Source organism: Geotrypetes seraphini, chromosome 13, assembly GCF_902459505.1.
Source record: "Geotrypetes seraphini chromosome 13, aGeoSer1.1, whole genome shotgun sequence".
Taxonomy (NCBI): domain Eukaryota; kingdom Metazoa; phylum Chordata; class Amphibia; order Gymnophiona; family Dermophiidae; genus Geotrypetes; species Geotrypetes seraphini.
Window position 1 is genome coordinate 22,384,120 of NC_047096.1, and position 20,544 is coordinate 22,404,663.

A 20,544-nucleotide genomic window follows, 5' to 3' on the forward strand; every position below is an offset into this window, starting at 1 on the left:
AGTTTTTGTATATACAGTATATTTCTATTTTTCCCCCCACCCCTCCCCTCCCCTTTTACAAAAGCACGGAAAAGGTTTGTAGCGCCAGCCAGCACACTGAATGCTCTGCGCTGCTCTGATGGTCATAGAGTTCCTATGAGCATTGGAGCAGCGCAGAGCATTCAGCATGCCAACTGGCACTAAAAACCTCTTCCATACTTTTGTAAAAGGAGGGGGGAGGGTAGTTTGTGATTACTTATTCATACTTTGTAAGGGCATTTCTGTGTCATGCTGATCCTCAAGAAAGGTTCAAGGGTAGATCCTGGAAACTACAGACCGGTGAGTCTGACCTTGGTACCGGGAAAGATGGTAGAGGAGCTGATAAAGGACCGCATCATTGATCACCTTGATGGACACAATCTGATGAGGACCAGCCAGCATGGCTTCAGCAAGGGAAGATCTTGCTTGACGAACTTGCTGCACTTCTTTGAGGAAGGAAACAGGCAGATAGACAAGGGCGAGCCGGTCGACATTGTATATCTGGATTTTCAGAAGGCGTTCGACAAGGTCCCGCATGAACGACTGCTTCGAAAAATTGCGAGCCATGAAATCGAGGGTGAAATACTCATGAGGATTAAAAACTGGTTGGCGGATAGGAAACAGAGAGTGAGGGTAAATGGACAATACTCGGAGTGGAAAAGCGTCACGAGTGGAGTGCCGCAGGGTTTGGTACTTGGACCCGTGCTCTTTAACATATTTATAAACGACCTGGAAATTGGTACGATGAGCGAAGTGGTTAAATTTGCGGACGATATGAAGTTATTCAGAGTGGTGAAGACGCAGAAAGATTGCGAAGACCTGCAATGTAAGAACATAAGCATTGCCTCTGCTGGGTCAGACCAGAGATCCATCATGCCCAGCAGAACCGCTCACACGGCGGCCCATCAGGTCCAGGACCTGTGTAGTATTCCTCTATCCCTTCTACCCCTTTTTCCTTCAGGAAATTATCTAATCCTTTCTTGAACCCCAATATCGTGATCTGTCCTATCAAACCCTCTGGAAGCGCATTCCAGGTGTCCACCACCCTTTGGGTGAAGAAGAATTTCCTAGCATTGGTTCTGAATCTGTCCCCTTTTAATTTTTCCGAATGTCCTCTCGTCCTTGTAGTTTTCGAAAGTTTGAAGAATCTGTCCCTCTGCACTTTCTCTATGCCCTTCAAGATCTTGTAAGTCTCTATCATGTCCCCTCTAAGTCTCCGCTTTTCCAGGGAAAAGAGCCCCAGTTTCTCTAGTCTTTCAGCATATGAAAGGTTTTCCATACCTTTTATCAATTGCGTCACTCTTTTCTGAACCCTCTTGAGTAACGCCATATCCTTCTTAAGGTACGGCGACCAATATTGGACGCAGTACTCCAGATGCGGGCGTACCATCGCCCAATACAACGGCAGGATAACCTCTTTCGTTCTGGCTGTAATACCTTTCTTGATAATACCTAGCATTCTATTCGCCTTCTTTGAGGCCGTTGCGCACTGTGCCGACGGCTTCATTGTTTTGTCCACTATTACCCCCAAGTCCTTTTCTAGGGTACTTTCACCCATTACCAACCCTCCCATCATGTAGCTGTACTTCGGGTTACTATTTCCTACATGAAAGACTTTACATTTCTCTACATTAAACTTCATCTGCCATCTCGTCGACCACTCTTCTAGTTTGTTCAGGTCCCTTTGTAAATCTTCACAGTGCTCTTTTGTCCCAAGTTCACTAAATAGTTTGGTGTCATCTGCAAATTTTATTACTTCGCACTTAGTCCCTGTTTCTAGATCGTTTATAAATACATTGAACAGCAGCGGTCTGAGCACCGATCCCTGCGGAACACCACTCGTGACCCTCCTCCAGTCAGAGTAGTGGCCCTTCACTCCTAACCTTTGCTTCCTACCCGCCAACCAATTTTTGATCCATCTATGTACGTCTCCTTCCAGCCCATGGTTCTTCAGTTTCCGTAGTAGACGTTCATGGGGTACCTTGTCAAAGGCTTTTCGGAAATCTAAGTATACGATGCCTACGGTGTCCCCTTTGTCCATTTGTTTGTTAATTCCTTCAAAGAAGTGCAATAAGTTCGTTAGGCACGATCTTCCCTTGCAGAAGCCATGCTGGCTTGTTTTCATCAGTTTATTTCTTTCCAGATGCTATTCGATGCTGTCTTTATCAGCGCTTCCGCCATCTTCCCTGGAACTGAAGTCAGACTTACCGGTCTGTAGTTCCCCAGGTGACATAGACACGCTTGAGAAATGGGCTGTGACACGGCAAATGAGGTTTAACGTGGATAAGGATAAGGTGATGCATGTCGGTAACAAAAATGTTATACATGAATACAGGATGTCTGGGGCAGTACCCGGAGAGACACCCCCCCCCCCCAGGAAAGAGACCTGAGCGTACTGGTCGACAAGTCCAATGAAGCCATCCGTGCAATGATGCCTTTTAAAGGTAAGGTCGCTGCTGAGTCTTAGGGTTCCTTTTACTAAGGTGCGCTAGTGTTATTAGCGCACGCTAACCACGTGCTAAACCAAAAATACTAACGCAATCTCTATGGAGGCGTTAGGGTTTAGCGCATGCGGTATTGTAACTTGTGCTAAACGTTCGCTAAAACCGCACCTTAGTTAAAAAAAAAAAAAGCCCCTAGAGTTAGTGCTGCATTATTATAAGGTTTTTTATATAAGGCTGGAATGTGTTTTTGTAGGGTTTGGTTAGAATACCTACAGGGGGCCCCACCCCCTACACACAACCTTGGGCTGATGTTATTTTGCCCCATCTTAATTTTTTCCCACCTGGGGCCGTTCAATCCTAGCTACAGCACAGTGTCTTGGTAAGAGTGAAGTGGGGAAACTTATTTAAATATCAGTTGGCTAGTATGCCCGCATATTTATTTATTTTTTCATTAATTCATTGCTGCTATGTTATACCTATGATGTAGGCTCAGTACATGGTGTGTAATGCATGAGAAAAACCCATGTTGTCCACAACTCACACAAAAGGGGGAGGGGGGGAGAGGAGCTTTTCATTCCGCCTGGCGACCCAAAGTTGAGTCTCTCTAGTCCAGGGGTGTCAAAGTCCCTCCTCGAGGGCCGCAATCCAGCCGGGTTTTCAGGATTTCACCAGTGACTATGCATGAGATCTATTTGCATGCACTGCTTTCCTGGTATGCTAATAGATCTCAGGCATATTCATTGGGGAAATCCTGAAAACCCAACTGGATTGCGGCCCTTGAGGGGGGGACTTTGGACACCCCTGCTCTAGTCTAAACCAAACACTGCCGAATTCCCATGCCTGTGCAATTCAGACCAGAACAAAGCTTTTTAGAAGGCGTGGTCTTCCCAAACCTCTTACAGCAAATGTTTAACCCTTTCAGGACCATAAGGATCGTAGGCCAATTTTTGTGGTTTTGACGACATTTTTATGGTAAAAAGGGCTTGCAGATGCCAAAAAATTGATTTTTTTTGTGAAATATCATTATTTTTATTTAAAAAAAATCACACTTCTGGCTTATGGACAGTGTGGCAAGTGAATCTTCTCGTCAATCTGGCAACGACGCTAATGAATGAATGTCGGAACCAGTTTGTTTACATAAAGGCAGTATCATATGGAATCCGGACATATCAAATTTAGAACTGTAGACTATCCCAATCAAAATTGATAGGATTTTAAAGTTATGGGACAAATATGTCCCTTGGTCCTGAAAGGGTTAAACAGCACAGTTCCTAAAAACCTTTGGATAATGAAAAGCATCCGAATGCAAATTAAACGAATAAAATCTATCAGTGTGTTCAAGAACTATTGAACAATTTGCTTTCAAAACGTACGACAAAGCAAATCAGTAACTCCATAGCTAACACCTGTCTTACGTAACTTTCTTGTTTTCCCGGGAGGTCGGGGGAGGGTCCACGGATGAAAAACGCAGAAAATCAAGCGGTCAAATGTCATTGGAGGATGTCTCGTATGCGTTTTCAATGGCATCCCCACTGCTCTCCGCTTGCCCAGGCTTGTTTTTCCACTCGTATCCAGCAGGGGGCAACCGCCTCTCTTGTTTCTCATTGTAGCCCGGTCGCCGGGCTCCAGTCCCTGCGCCTGTAGCCCCTGACGGGTCGGAAAACAGTCGCGCTGAAACTAGACGGATTGGTTCGGATCCCGCCGCTAGTAGCCGCCGCTTAAGACCCTGGCCACCATCTCAGGTAGGAAACTGGTTAAGCTGTATCCGGACTGGGACGTCCACAATCATGTAGCCCCGTTTTTTTCTCTCCTCTGCGTCCTCAGTGCCGTCCCTTTTTCTCTGCATGCAGTCATCCCCCGCTCCATGTGCATCTCTCCTCTCCTTTGATCTCTGGTTTCTTTCCCCCTCCCTCCCCCCCTTTCAAATCATCCCAGTACGCTGCATCTCTCTTCACCAATTCTTTCATGACTATATCTCTCTATTTATCCAGCCTCAACTCCCTGTAACTCTTCTTGCCATTCCTACGTTTTTCCTCTGCAAGTATGCATACATGCTTTCCCGGTTCCATGCATCTCTCCTCTGTATCCATTCCCCCCTCCCCAATCCCTGATTTTATCTCTTCATGCAACCTACATCTTCCTTGTACATTTGTCCATCTCTCTCCTGTATTCATCTTTCCTCTCAATGCATCCTGGCTTCCCGCATCTTTTTTTTTTTCTCCATCCATAACTCCCTGCATCTCCCTTCCCCATCCATCAGTCCATCTGTCCCTATCGCTCCCTCCCCCCCCCCAATATCTCTTCTCTTCATTCATCACTGGCTTCCTTTATCCTTTCTCTGCCTCGCTCTATTCCTTGGTTCATCTTTAGTCTGAGATCAGATCAGCACACATCAAGGTGAGGCTACAGAGGCCTAGCAGTGTTAATTCTTGATCACTTTTTTATGATTGTTTGGTCAGGGCTTTGCCCCTGTTCTTAGTTTCCTGAATGAATGATTGGCTCACTGAGTGCATCCCTTGCATTCTCTCTCCACGTTTAGTTTTTCCACTTTCATTTTCTCTTCCCCTTTGCATCTGGTACGACAGCAGAATTTCCACTCCCTGTTTCTAACAGTCATTCCTAGGTTTCTTGGTGTCAGCAGCTCTATCCTGAGTGACTCTGTGACACCTTTTTAAATGACACTCTCATACCGCCGCTAACCCTTCTCCCCTCCGGCTCGTCCTTGCCTCCATCACATCCCTGGTCTCCTGTAACTTTATTGAACAGAACTGCATGTTTCTCCCAACTTACCTCCCTGAAATCCTGGAGGCATCTCACCTTCCATCTGAGGACAGGCACTGCCCCTGATCCTCTTATTTGCCTTTTGTGCCACTAATAATTGCTCTAGACCAGTGGTCTCAAACTGGTGGCCCGGGGGCCACATGCGGCCCGCCAGGTACTATTTTGAGGCCCTCGGTATGTTTATCATAATCAGAAAAGTAAAATAAGACAGTTTCTCGATCATATGTCTCTTTAGCTATAAATGACAATATTATTATTAAGATTTAGCCAAAAGGAAAGATTTATAAACTATAAAGAGTTTTACCTCATGCAAAATTGTCATTTCTTTAATAAGACATTAACTAGTTTTTCTGAGGCCCTCCAAGTACCTACAAATCCAAAATGTGGCCCTGCAAAGGGTTTGAGTTTTAGACCACTGATCTAGACCTTGTTCATGCATGTGATTTATTCCTATAAAAAAAAATTTCTTATACGGACTGCCTCCAAGGCATGTGAAAGCCCTCCTGAAAGATCTATTCCCTTGTTTCAGATAATCAGTCTCAACACTGACCAATCTTTCAGTTACTCTTCTCATCAAACCAGTCCATCTGATCTTTATGGTTTTATAACTGAGTTAAAAAAAAAAAAAAGTACTGCACAGAATAACAAAAGAATATAATTAGCTAAATCTGCAGATGTGAAGTGGATTTTGTACAGCAGCTAATGGATATAGACTTTGAAAAAGTGTTGTTATGTATTGTACCAAAAGCAATTAAACTGGGAAATTTGGAAAGGGATTTTATTTTATTTTTTTCATTGTCTATTTTGCCCTAGTATTTGAAAGTATGTGCTTATGAAATTTCAAGCAATGACAATATAATATCACAGCGGCTTCTTTGTAAGGACCTTTGGTGCAGTCCCTTGAAACTAAACAGCTTAAAAAGTACTGAACCCTTATTTAAACTACTGGTATTTGTTTTAAGTGCGTACTGATAGTTTCCCTTTTCAACAACACTAGCGCAGAATAAGGAAGAAGTTAAGGCTAGAGAAACTGTAGTCAGTCATAGTAAACAATTTACCTTGGTTCGGTGTTTCCGTCTCTGGAATAATCTCTCATTTGCCCAGATCACCTTTGGAGCATGCACCTTTGCTTTCTTAAATTATACAAAACAGTACACTGAAAGGGAGATATGAATTAGTTGTAGGCATAGCTCTTAGAATTTTTGCCAGCTCCTCTGCATGTATGCGGGTGTCTGTGGGCACATGCATATCTGGGTATGTTCATATTTGTTTATATCTGTTTTGCCTCTTTGCGTGTATCTGTATAGTCTGTGTGTTTATCTCTTTCCTGGGAGGATGAGGGGAGAGGTGAAATTGAATGAGGCAGTTGACAAACATCTCGTTCGATTGGAAAGAATGATTAAAAAATAAGGTGTGAAAACGCATCAATTAGATGTTACTGTTGACAGATTTCAAATGATGGATTTTGCATTTAAACCACATGGTGCCACTGTACCAAAGTAACAGGTATTGTAATGCTTCTGTAAGGTTAAGAGGCTGTATACACAGCAACTGTTAGCAATCTACACATTTGAATCACCAGGTGTCACCATACCCTATTAGGGGGTGTCGCAACTTTAGGGGGAAGTTTTTTTTTTTGTTATTTTTTTTTTCAGACTTTACAAACTACTGGTGACCAAATTATGCAGTTCTGCATGCTGAATCTAAAGCTATCTTCAGAAACTACTTAAACTGAGGTCTCCTTTTACTAAGGTGCGCTAGCGTTTTTAGCGCATGCTAAACCCACGCTATGCTTCTAGAACTGACGCCAGGGCAATTCGGCGCGTGCTATTCTGCGCGTTAAAGCCCTAACGCACCTTTGTAAAAGGAGCCCTGAATCTTACCTACATCAGATGACATTTGAAATAAAGTGATGCCTTGGAATCCGAACTTAATCCGTTCCAGAACCCCGTTCGAGTTCCAAGACAGTTTTTCCCATTGAAAATAATGGAAGCTGGATTAATCCGTTCCTGGGTCCCACAAACTCAAATTGTAACAGTAAATACAATTGATTTTAGGGGCAGAAACACACACATACAATTCCAAAGCTGAGTTTGGATTCTGGGGCAAATTTAACTACAAAAAAAGTTTGGATTCCAAAACATTCGAGTTCTGGGGCGTTCAGATTCCGAGGTACATACAGATAGGCTGAGCTACATCTGTAGATGCATAATTGTCTTTAAAATGTTCATATATAAAGTTTTCATTTAACATTATTTAATGAAATCCAGCAACGAGGTCATATCTTGTTTGCTTCTGTTTTGGTTCATGAGCTCTCTGTTGACCATCTGACCCCCCTAATATAATGTTCCCTCCTCTCCTGATTGTACACAAGACCAGAAGCCTCAGTTGTTGTTTTTACATACCTTTCTATGGACTGGCTGTGTGATGGCCACTCTGTGTGATGGCCACCATAGGCTTGCTCATAAATGCCTTGAGCTCTGCTGTTGTCATGGTACAGATAAGAGGAAGCTCAGATATAGGCGTTGGAATGGGGGAGGCCACAGGGGCCATGGCCTCCCCAAAATTTGGCGGTTAAAGAGTCGGTTATGACTCTACTTCTCCACCCCCCTCCTCCTGGCTGCTATAATTTAAAATCTTCAGGTAGGTGCAGCATCACTGAAGAATGAAGACTTCCAGAGTAGACCTGCTTGTTGACGCTGCATGGTTGCTGCTGGAAGATTTAAAATTACAGCAACTGGGGAAGGTAGGTGGGGGAGTCGGGAGTTGAAGAGAGAGGTCATGCCACAGGATCCTTCTGGGGCTAGGGCGGAGCCTTTGGGCCTCCCCAAACGAAAAAGAGTTCTGATGCCTATGGGCTCAGAGACTCCGAAGCTCTAGTCAAGTAAATGGGTGAGTGTAGTTGCCTCAGTGTCGACGGATGGTCTCACCCTTCTGTCTCTAAGCAGTGTCTTCTCATCTCCTTCACCTCTGATCTCCAATATCTTCTCCACTGCATCTCTTCTCTTCTGTTTCTCTTCACTAAGCAGATCAAACACAGTCCAAGTGGCAGGAGAACCAGTATTCCACCAACAAGATCGAGAGATGAATGTACAAAGTGGAACACAAGTTTCTGGATGTCCAAGAAATATTATTTATTAATTCATATAGTCATATTAAAAGAAAATGAAGCAACCTCAGGATTTATTTAGGTACAAAAGTGTCACTGCTATTATTGGTAAGACTCCGAGCCTACACGGTCCGTGTTTTGGCAAATTCTCAGCCTTCATCGGGGGCCCTAAATGTATTGACATGAATTGTGTGGTACCTATTACCTCAGATCAACTTATAAGATGTGTTGCGTATGAGGAAAATCTTCTAAATGTCAATACATTTAGGACCCCTGATGAAGGCTGAGAGTTTGCCAAAACACAGACCGTGTAGGGTCCGAGTCTCATCGATGCGAGCTTGAACGATCAGCGACACTTTTGTACCTAAATAAATCCTGAGCTTGCTTCGTTTTCTTTTAATATGACTATGTGAATTAATAAACAATATTTCCTGGACATTCAGAAACTTGTGTTCCACTTTGTGCTTTCGTCTCTTCACTAAACGCCACCAAGAAAGGGATATCGAAGAATGCACAACAAGAGACCTCTTTAAGCGCCCAGATAAAGAAAGCTAAGTTACTATTAATTTAACACATAAAAATATACTGAATTTAAGAATATAAGAATATTTAATCTAAGAGAAATGGCGAAGGCAAGACCAATGAGGAGGCTATCTACATTGGAACATAAGAACTGCCGCTGCTGGGTCAGACCAGTGGTTCATCGTGCCCAGCAGTCCGCTCACACGGCGGCCCCCGGGTCAAAGACCAGTGCTCTAAAATGAGTCCAGCCTCACCTGTGTCCCAGTTTAACAGGAACTTGTCCAGCTTAGTCTTGAAACCCTGGAGGGTGTTTTCCCCTACAACAATACTCAGCTATGGACACTCTTTGCCAGGTTTCAGGCACTTGTTAAGTCACTTTCTCTGTACCTTGTCCTTCTGTGTGGGGAAGTTCAACCCACCCTTCTCCCCAATACAGATTTTGTTCTGTACAGATGTCGCCACTGAGGACTTACCTTAAACCACACAAATAAAATGAAAGAAAATGAATAACATCATGATTATATAGAAGACTAACTGTGAGATATTGAGATATACCATAAGATATGTTTCAAAAAATTATTTAAAAAAACTTTTTTCTCCTTATATGTAAATCAATGAGGATCTATATCTTGTGTTATGAATGAGTCTTAACGATTATCTCATTAAAATTGGACTATAAGATTAAGATTGCCTATAATACTTATATGATACTTTTTAAAAATCATGACATATCCAAAATTGACACACCCTGGTAATCATTAATAGTTCTGTCACAAGAGGGTCCTTTTTTGACGGTGCGCTAACTGATTTAACACATGCTAAAGATTAGTTTGCGCTAAATGCTAAAGCGCCTATAGAATATAATGGATGTTTTGGCCTTTAGCGCATGCTAACTTGGTTAGCACGCCTTAATAAAAGGCCCACAAGGTTTCCCAAGCAGGATTTCCTTTTCTTTCAGGCCCCCTTTTATCAAGCCGTGCTAGGGTTTTTTTAATCGCCGGCCACTGTGGGCCAGGTACTGTTAATGTAGGCATCTAGGCATGTCATTCACGCGTTAAGTATCTCCAGTGGCGTAGTAAGAGGGAGGTGGTCTTCCCGGGCATCATGTTGGTGGGGGCACAGGCACCCCCTCCTCCTCTCGGCTCCCACCTCTTCCCATTCCCCCCTCCACGCGCACCCCTCTTCCCTTCCCCCCATACCTCCAGACGAAGTTGTTTGTGGTGGTCAACAACGTTCTCTTTGAGACCCCGTTAGCTCTCCCGCTGATATCACTTCCAGGTGCCACGCATAGGAAGTGACGTCGGAGGGATAGCCGGCGGTGTCACGAAGACGTTGCTGTTCACCGCTAAATTGGTTAGCACGCCTTAATAAAAGGCCCACAAGGTTTCCCAAGCAGGATTTTCTTTTCTTTCAGGCCCCCTTTTATCAAGCCGCGTTAGGGTTTTATTTTATTGCTGGCCACTGCAGTAAAAGCTCTGACGCTCAGAGGAATTCTATGAGCGTTGGAGCTTTTAACGCAGCGGCCGGCGATAAAAAAAACCCCTAACGTGGCTTGATAAAAGGGGGCCTTAATTTTTTTTTAATTTCTGAAATTTTTAGCGCATACATTCAGAGAAATGCATGAACAGTAGTATAAAATAAGATCAAATATATTAACGATGAAAAGGAAATATTAAACTTTATACTTTAGCCCGCAATTAGAGAGTCAAGATTCTACCAGAATAAAAGAAAAAAATATATAGGTCTCCTTATACAAAGGCGCGCTAGTAGTTTTAGCATGCGTGCTAGCCGCTACTGCCTCCTTTTAAGCAAGCGGTAATTTTTCAGCTACCGCGTGCTATAGCGTGCGCTAATCTTGTGCGTGCACTAAAAACGCTAGCACACCTTAGTAAAAGGAGCCCATAGTCTTTATAAAGAGTTATACAGTGGTTTAGAACAGCTGGTTAAGGTCCTAAGGTTAAGCAACCAGAAATTCCAGAAGTTGCTTCAGCTCCGGGAACAAATGTGAAATAGACTCAAAAATTACAAAACAACATGAAAGAAATTTCAAAATAAATGTCCCAGGTAGAGGCCAAAAAGCTGCTTCTTCTAACAAGTCAGGAAAAATTCTTATGTGAGCCAATAAAACAAACACACACCATCTGGTTCATACACCGAAAGTATTATTTCAACACCAAGTTATGGTCAGGTTCCAACACACAAGAGTTGATTTTCCTGCTATCTGTTCCATAGATGACTTGAGAAACTCAATTAAATTCATATGGGAAGCAGGCAAGCTCTGGGTCTGAGCCTGGGTGTTAAGCTGTATAGAAAAATTTGCATTGCATGCAGAAAATTGAAAAGACAGGACCTGTCCAGACTCTAAAATGGTTCCCTCTGCCAATAATCCAACACCGGGGTTCTTCCAGAAGGCATCATAGATAATTTCCCTGCTCCGGGGGCCACAACAGAAGCTCCCCAAATAGCTGCCTCAACCAAGCCACTTGGCGAGGAAACAGCGGCAGGATTCTCACCAGCAGAGGCAGATGCCCGATACCGTTGCACTTCCATACCATAGGGGTGGCTGACGAATCTCGGGGCTTAGCAGCACCCTTTCCAAGCTAAGCTCCGTGATGTCCATGGAGCCACCCAAAATTCTAGTCAACGTGCCCGGCTCTCCGAGGCGGCAATGTTTCAACATTGACTGCCTCAGGGGAGGAGTGGAAGCCCAAACCAGAGGGTATGTCTGAGTCTTTCCCTTTCTTTTCCTCATTGTACTTAGAGCCATTGGAGGGAGCAGCCATCCTCTTTGCTCTCTCCTCTTCAAGTCACCCTTGTATCTTGACTCTCGCAAGTTTGGGACACTCGTCATTTGGCTTCTCCTCAGAGGCCTGTCTGATATGGATGGCCCTACAGCATAACCGTCCAAGTCATTGAAGCACACAAGCCCCTCCACCACTACAAGATAGTGTCTCTTCGGGGGGGCAAAGTAGAATTTTCAGTGCCGAAAATGAAATACAGTTCTGAATTACTAAGAGCTAGTCCAGCAGGGATTTCAAGCTGGCAGTGGGAGGGTGCATGCCTCATTGAACAATTTTCATTCTCTGTGCATAATATGCTTGTATGGGTACTATATTTATTGTCTGTGGATATATCTGGGTGTGCGAGTGCATGTGAGAAAGAGACTTGGAGAGGAAAAGTGGGGACACCGTGAAAGCAGTAATTCCCTATCTGCTTTGTATCAATGTTGCTGGAAGTCCCTTTCCTACAGATATGCATAGGGCCATTTTTTAGGAGATGGGGGGCTTTATTTCTCTAGAACCCATGGTAGGATCTGGCCTATTTTTAAACTCGGGGCTCCTTTTGCTAAGGTTTGCTAGCGTTTTTAGCGCACGCAGCAGATTAGCACGCGCTAACCCCGCGCTACGTGGCTAGAACTAACGCCAGCACGCGCGGCATTATAGCGCTCGCTATTCTGTGCGTTAAAGCCCTAACACAGCTGAGTAAAAGGAGCCCTCGGTGTATCTTTATTCCCAGTTTTTCTGCTACACTAAATTTAGTCCACTTTCATTAGGTTTTGGAGAGTTTTTCTCAGGACCATACCAAGATGGAATTGTGCCCTGTGCGAAACCTCCCTGGCACCCTCATCTCACCTATTGCACTGCTGCCTAATGGTGGGGAGCAATTTAACTCTCTGCCTCCTTTGCACCTTGTCTGGCCACACTATTCGCACAGTCCTTGCTACAGCCCTGGCTGGTTTTGCTCCCAGAAAGAGGACTGGCCTTTTAAATCTGTATGTATCATTTCTTTCCAACATTCTATTGGTTGGAAAGAATAATTTAAAGGACCTACACTCTAGGAGACTCAACCCCCTCCCTCGCTTTTAGCGCAGGCTGGTGATGCTCATAGGAATTCTGTGAGTGTCGGAGAATTTACCGCATTAGCTTCTGCTAAATAGCATAGCTAAAAGGGGCCCTCAGTTTTGATAATAAAATTTGTTTTATAAATATTGCTTTCTGACAAAATTTTCAGCAGAACTGAATATACATGTAGAATTTTTATAAACTCCAACACATAACTCTACAATCATTTTTTTTTTCCTTTCAGATTATGCTTTGAAAACATTAATATGTAATGCAAACACATAAAAACTGTTATCAGGGCACTTAAACATATTTCAGTAATTTGTGCATTTTTGCATTAGTTCCTAGAAATTCCAGGTACGTAAATAATATATTACACAAAATTTAAAGAGAAGTTGTTGATTTTCCACATGAAATTATACAATTTTTTCACTAGTGCTTTTTAAAAAAATCATAACATATCCAAAATTGACACACCCTGGTAATCATTAATAGTTCTGTCACAAGAGGGTCCTTTTTTTAAGGCGAGCTAACTGATTTAACGCATGCTAAAGATTAGTTTGCGCTAAATGCTAAAACGCCCATAGAATATAATGGATGTTTTGGCCTTTAGCGCATGTGCTAACTTTGTTAGCACGCCTTAATAAAAGGCCCACAAGGTTTCCCAAGCAGGATTTTCTTTTCTTTTAGGCCCCCTTTTATCAAGCCGTGTTAGGGTTTTTTTAATCGCCGGCCACTATGGGCCAGGTACTGTTAATGTAGGCATCTAGGCATGTCATTCACGCGTTAAGCATCTCCAGTGGTCTTCCCGGGCATCATGGTGGTGGGAGCACAGGCACCCCCTCCTTCTCTCTGTCCCCCACCTCTTCCCGTTCCTCCCCTCCACACACATCCCTCTTCCCTTCCCTCTATACCTCCAGACGAAGTTGTTTGTGGTGGTCAACAATGTTCTCTTTGAGACCCCATTAGCTCTCCCGCTGATGTCACTTCCAGGAGCCACGCATAGGAAGTGACGTCAGAGGGACAGCCGACGGTGTCACGAAGACCGTGTTGTTCACCGCTGCGAACAACAACTTTAAGTAGAGGTATGGGGGAAGGGAAGAGGGTCGTTTACATGGAGGGCAAGAATGGGAAGGGGCGAGGGGTGCACATGTGGCAGGCAGGATTGGGCAGGGGAGAGGTGCCACCGCCCTGGGTGCCTTGCACCCTCGCTATGCCACTGGGCATCTCTAACAGAATCGCGCCTCCATTGTAGGCGTCTCTAATGTAGGCCAGAGTTTACCACACCTACAATGGAGGCGCAATTCTGTTAAAGACGCCTACCAACGCCTAACTTTAAAAAACGCCCCCTGATCTGCCCCTAACCATACCTACATGGTAGTAGGTGCTTGAGTGTAGGCGTCTGCCACCCAATTAACCTTTATTTTCTGTCATTATGAGCTGGTTTAAAGCTCATTAATGATGCCATTAACTCTAATTTTGAAATTGATTTTTATCGATGTAGGTGCCTAATGTAGGCATCACTTATAGAATTTTCCCCTATATGTATACATACAATATACTGCTACTAGTACCAGTGGTGTGGTAAGGGGGACTGGGTGGGGTGGACTGGCCAGGGCACCATCTTCATGGGGGGGGGGGGGGCGGCACTGGCATTTCTCCTCCTTTACACACACACACTCTTTAAATGTTGGCCGGCGTGAGTAGCATCTTCCACCTGCTGCTTGCCTCGGCTCTCTTCTGATGTCACTTTCTGGTGGTGGGTGCCACCCCACCAGGCGCCAACCTCCCTCGCTGCACCACTGATTACAACTACTTATCATTTCTATAGTGCTACTAGGTATTCGCAGCGCTGTACACCAAAACATGGAAGAGACAGTCCCTGCACATAAGAGCTTACAATCTAGTTATGACAGACAAACTGGAGAGGAAAACGGTGATGGAATTCAAAAAAGCTTGGGATAAACACAGAGGATCTCTAATTAGAAAACAACTGGCATAAATTAAGGATCTAAGGCCACTATTGGACAGACTTGTATGGTTTTTGTCCCATATATGGTGATTTGGTGTAGGATGGGCTGGGCAGGGCATCAATGGGAACTCCACTAACTTGGAACATGAGGATGTTACTGGCCAGACTTTAAGGTAGATTTCCTGCAAATAACGGGATGGTTGGATAGGCTGGAGTGAGCTTAGATGGCAACTTCAGCAGTTGGAACCTAGGACAATCCCAGGTGGACTTTAGTCTATGGCCCAGAAATATTAAAGAAGAGACAAGTTAATTTAATCAGGTATTTTTTAATAAGAATAACTAGGCGCAACTATACGTAGTGATCAGATGGGGAATGCAAAACAGATGGGTAGGAGTTAGGAATTGAAAGTGTCTTCAAAGAAGTGGGCTTTAAGCATGGATTTGATGGAGCTTGACGTACCGAATTGGGCAGTTTGTTCCAGGCTGAATATCGTTGCTGTACATATATGGTAGCTGCACAACAAACGAGTCGTGAGGATAAGATGTCAATAATTCAGCCACGGGTGTAAAGTTCAAAGTTCACTTTACTGAAAGTAGCACTGCGAGGACTCGAAGACTCGACACTGACAATGTTTCGACATCTGTTCGACACAGGTCAAATTTAGAAGCGAGCAGGGAAATAACTGGTGTTCAAAGCGAAGCTAGCTTCTAAACTTGACCTGCATTGAATGTTCTAGGACGTGATAGAACTACCAGCCGTTGAGACTCTTCAGAAAGGCATAGGTGCCGAAACACACTCAAGTGTCGAGTCTTCGAGCCCTTGCAGTGCTACTATCAATAAAGTAAACTTTGAACTTTACACCCATGGCTGGATTATTGACATCTCATCCTCGTGACTCCTTTATTGAGCCTTGATTGTCTCGGCGTTGAGGCCTCCTTGGGCTCTCTTTTCGCTGTACATATACCTAGACATTGCCCCCGAAATTTCACCCTAGCTTCACCCAGGCACTAAATGGGTAATTCTAATAACTACATACTAACATTTCAACACTGATTATGCTATGTAACAATTTATTTTTTTGTTGTTGTTCCTGGGCAATAAGGCCCAGATTCTGAAAGCAGCGCCGTAATCGGCAAGCATCTGATAAAAATGGTGTCGATCGCATGTCATTACAATTATGGCACCATTTTCAGAATCGCAGCCTGCATCGAAGGAAGGTGCCAGGCCTACCTTTCCAGCGCCTGCCTTCAATGTACAATCACACTTAGCAGCACTGAACATCAACCCTGCCCATAACCATGCCTTTTTGACATTCAGCGCCGCCAAGTGTCTGCATAGATGTGATTCCAGTGCCATGTTTTGTAGGCATTGCATGGCGCCTACTTTAAAAAAAAAAAAATTTGTTTTAAATTGTATTTTAACAGTGCGGTCAATTGCCACGCATTTAGTAGCTAATTAAAACAATTAACTTAAATGCTTGTAGATGCCCACTGGTTCCTTCCTGACAGCGCCGCTTTCAGAATCTGGGCCTAAGTGTTCTTTCTTAATTGCCTATGCCACAAAAGTATAGAAAATGGCTATCATCCCCTTCAGACTTTGCTTTTGTGACCAGGACATTGATATTTTGACATTTATCTTTTTTTGCAGAACATTCCAGATTTGATTCCAAGTTGAGTAAACTTAGGGGCCCTTTTACTAAGGTGCAAACATCTGGCAGATGCATTTTGCTATATATCAGTCAATTTATCAAGATAAGAGGGAATAAGTTCTTCATATGAGCATCTGCTAAGATGTTTGATGTCTAGAAGGGATCAAGACAAACCTTGGGCACTTCACTTCACATGTGAACACGACTAAAAAACCCAAAACTTTGGAAGGTAAGACAATTTTGTTTCTCACTAGAATGGCAGAATTTGCTCCTATAAAATTTCTTAGAATGTTTAATTTTTTAAAATATTTTAATTTTAAAATTTGTAAAATATACTGTATATGAAATATGTTGCGAGTATCTCATACACATTAGCCATAGGTGAAATAAATTTATTGTTTTCATTACCACAATTTCATTTTGTTCTTCTACAGGATGGTACAGAGGGAAAAGAAAGCCATGAAGTTTGCTATCTCAGTAATTTGGCAGGAACACACTGACCACTCAAGCAACTGCTACTTCTGCATGGTGGACCCTTCCAAATGTTGAAATGGCAAGCATGCACCTACAATCACGTATCCGGACATTCCTTCATTCTTCGCCCTGGTGCCGCATTGCCCTGAGCTCCCCATACCTACTCTCCCAGAAAGACCGCAGCTGTCTTCAGAAGAGAGCAGCAAGTCAGAGAGTGAAGCAGATGTTGTAGATCCAGTTTGCAATATCAGTGGTGCAGCTGATGAGAAAAACCCATACTAGTCAAAGCCAAAACACCTCAAAGACTTGATCGGAGATTTTGGTCTCACCAGTTCCAGTGGTGAGCTTTTGACGTCTAAGCTCATGCAGTGGAATTTGTTGGATGAAAGTGTGCATGTCACAGATCAGAGGAAACGTCACCAAGCTTTTTCCACCTTCTTCATTCATCAAGATGGGCTCTGCTTCTGCCACAATATGACCAGTCTGTTTGAGGCAATTGGAATCACCTGTAACCCAACAGCTCATCCAAGAGCATCAAAGCTGTGCTGCTCCATAACAAGATCAAGTACCCATCTCTTCCACTGGTCCACTCAGTGCACTTCAAAGAGGATTACAACAGCATCAATACCTTACTAGGCGCCTTGAAGTATGATGAGTATGACTGGGAAGTCATCAGAGACTTCAAAATGGTGGCATTCCTAAATGGGTCTCCAAGGCAGTTTTACCAAGTTTCCCTGCTCTCTGCCTTTGGCACAGCAGGGACACAAAGTTGCACTACCAAAGACAGGACTGGCCACAGGTGTTCAAGGAAAACAATATCAGATGGGAACCACTAGTGAAGCCCCAGAAGGTATTGATGCCTTTACTGCCCATCAAATGGGCCATTCAAAGAGAAAATGGAAGCATACTCAGAGGAGCAAGGTGAGCGCTTCCACCAGGATATACTGGACTTCAAATGCAAATGTATATACGGGAATATAAAAGATTTCATACTGTTCATGGAAGAAAGTGTTTATGAACAACTTGAAAAGCTGAAAGTGGACAAAACCAGATGAGATACATCCCAGATTATTGAGGGAAGTCGGAGAACTCCTGGCAGGACCTTTTAAGAATTTATTTAATAGATCCTTGGAGATGGAAGAGGTTCTGTGGGATTGGTGACAGAGAAGTAGGAAATTTCAGGTGGTTTGAAAAGTAATGGAGACGCTACTGAAGGAAAGAATAATGGACTTCCTGGAATCTAATGGGTTTGCAAGATCCAAGGCAACATAGTTTTACCAAAGGAAAATCATATCAAACAAATTTGATTGATTTCTTTGACTTGGTGACCAAAGAACTGGATCAAGGACATGTGCTAGATGTAGTCCATTTGGATTTCAGCAAATACTTTGATATGGTTCCTCACGGGCGGCTCATGAATAAACTGAATGGGATGAAGGTAGGACCCACTTGTTATACTACATTTGCATAGTAGAGTCGGAGGCTGCAGTGAACCTACGGAAAAGCCCATGCTGAGCCATTATGTGCATCAGTTGGTAAATTACTTCGATGCTAAACTTAGCGTTGATCATTTAAGGCCCGGTGAGTTTAGAGCATCCAGGCCAGGGTGGCAGGTAGCACTCTAGCCACCTTATTGGGCAGACTGGAAGGATCATATGAATCTTTATCTGCCATCATTCACTATATTACTTTGAAGAAGGTCCCTGATTGAAACCAATCCTAAAAGAAAGCATACAACATAATAATAGCCATACTGGTCAGGTCAATGTTCCATCTAGCCTAGTATCCTGTTTCCACAGTGGCCAATCCAGGTCACAAGTACCTGACAAAACTCCAAATAGTAGCAACATTCCAGTGCTCATATTGTGATGTCACAGTGCTTCATTCCACCACTGCCTAAGAGCCAACCTCACCAGTGATGTCACAATGGCTTGATTGTTCTATACTCGACTCACATAACCTATGAATAGCCTTACTGGGTAAAATCAATGATCCAACGGGACATACAGGAAAAACTGCTTGAGTACCTGAATAAATGCATGTAAACCATTCTGACCTCCCATGGAAGAACGGTATAGAAAATTAAATAAAAAATAAATCTAGCCCAGTGTCCTGTTTCCACAGTGGCCAATCCAGGTCACAAGTACCTGGCAAAACTACAAATAGTAGCAACATTTCAGAGCTCATATTGTGATGTCACAGTGCTTCATTCCACCAATGCCTAAGAGCCAACCTCACCAGCGATGTCACAATAGCTTGATTGTTCTATACTTAACTCACATAACCTATGAATAGCCTTACTGGGTGAAACCAATGGTTCAGCGGGACAGACGGGGAAAAGTACTTGAATAAATGCAAGTAAACCGTTCTGAGCTCCCATGGGAGAACGGTATAGAAAATTAAATAAAAAATAAATAAACAGTGGCCAATCCAGGTCACAAGTACCTGACAAAATCGCAAATAGTAGCAACATGAACGAAGGTAAGTCAGATGAGCAACAAAATGATTAAAAAGGAAACTTTACAGGCAGTGGGGTGAAGGGAGGGAATCTCAACCACCGTACGAAATAGTGACCTACAGAGGTGACCTTCAGGGTGCATGCTTGTTAGGTTCTGAGAGGAAGAGAGCTGTGCTTTCCACTGGTTTTGAGGAGAGGAAATCAAAACAGGGGTGGAGAAATCTAAAGTAGCCGCTGATGAAGGCCTGTTTAGTTATAGCCCTGGTTAGAATACAGGAATAAAATCCAATAAACAGTGAAAAATAATTTATTTTGTTGAATAAAATAGTAGCTTAAGGCAATAGTGAATAATTTGTACAATATGTTTGCATATGCAGAATTATTAACTTTAAAACCCCAAATGGCCATGTTTTGCCCTAAGGGGTCTGAAGTTACAAGCAGAAGCGAAAATAAAACATAAAAGTGGAAGAAATCGGTAATTCTACTACCTATCATAATTTCAGATTAGTCAGTAAGTGCATAAATCTACAGAGGCAGTCTTAAGAGGATCCTAAATTTACATAGAACAGCACCGACGAGAACTCTCCAGACATGATCCAGCTAGCTGTAAAATGTGCAACGTCGGCAGGCCCTTCCCTGAAAAGAAAGGAATGGCACAATATGCAAAGCTCTGAACTGCGCCAGCACGTCCACAGGACCCCCCGAATTACCCACAGCGAAAAGCATTCAGCACCCTCATGCTCTACCAGAACCATCCTATGTATTATTTAATACAGAAAATGTGAACAAGGGTGTTGCCCTGAGGAGACGGGTCAAATGCTAAAGACAAAAAAAAAATCGTCTCACGCAGCCACCACATCAAACCTCACAAAGAAGATCAAAGTGACGCCTCTGTGGGAGAGCACTTTGCAAGGCCGGAGCACTGCAGCGGTGACCTTATGATCGGAATACCGAGAGGAAATTTCAAAACAATCCAGGAACGTAAATCCTTTGGAAGTCAAGATGATAAAAGTATTTTGACACCAACGCGACAGGACTTAATAGAGATCTGGGTTTCCTATCACATTCTAAACTGTAAAATAAAATTTATAGGGCTTTTTGTCACTTTCTGATTCTCACCCCTCCCCACCCCTACCATTCCATTTGAGACTTATTTCAATGCTTTGGAGTTTCACTTACATATTGATATTTGTCATCTGTTGCTCATATTGTTTTGACTTGAGAAAGAAGGTTAAGGTCTTCAAAAACTAATCAAAAATATATGTAGTCCAATAA

The 20,544-nt window shown here is 43.3% G+C and overlaps 1 protein-coding gene across 1 annotated transcript in view; it reads left to right on the forward strand.

The window, feature by feature from the left end:
* The first annotated feature begins 4,100 nt into the window (after nt 1–4,100).
* Nucleotides 4,101–20,544, forward strand: part of GRIK4 (glutamate ionotropic receptor kainate type subunit 4) — a 451,695-nt gene continuing 435,251 nt past the window's right edge. Inside the window, exon 1 of the mRNA XM_033918636.1 lies at nt 4,101–4,204. The gene's annotated coding sequence lies outside the window, so the exon portion shown is untranslated. The remainder of the gene's footprint in view (nt 4,205–20,544) is intronic.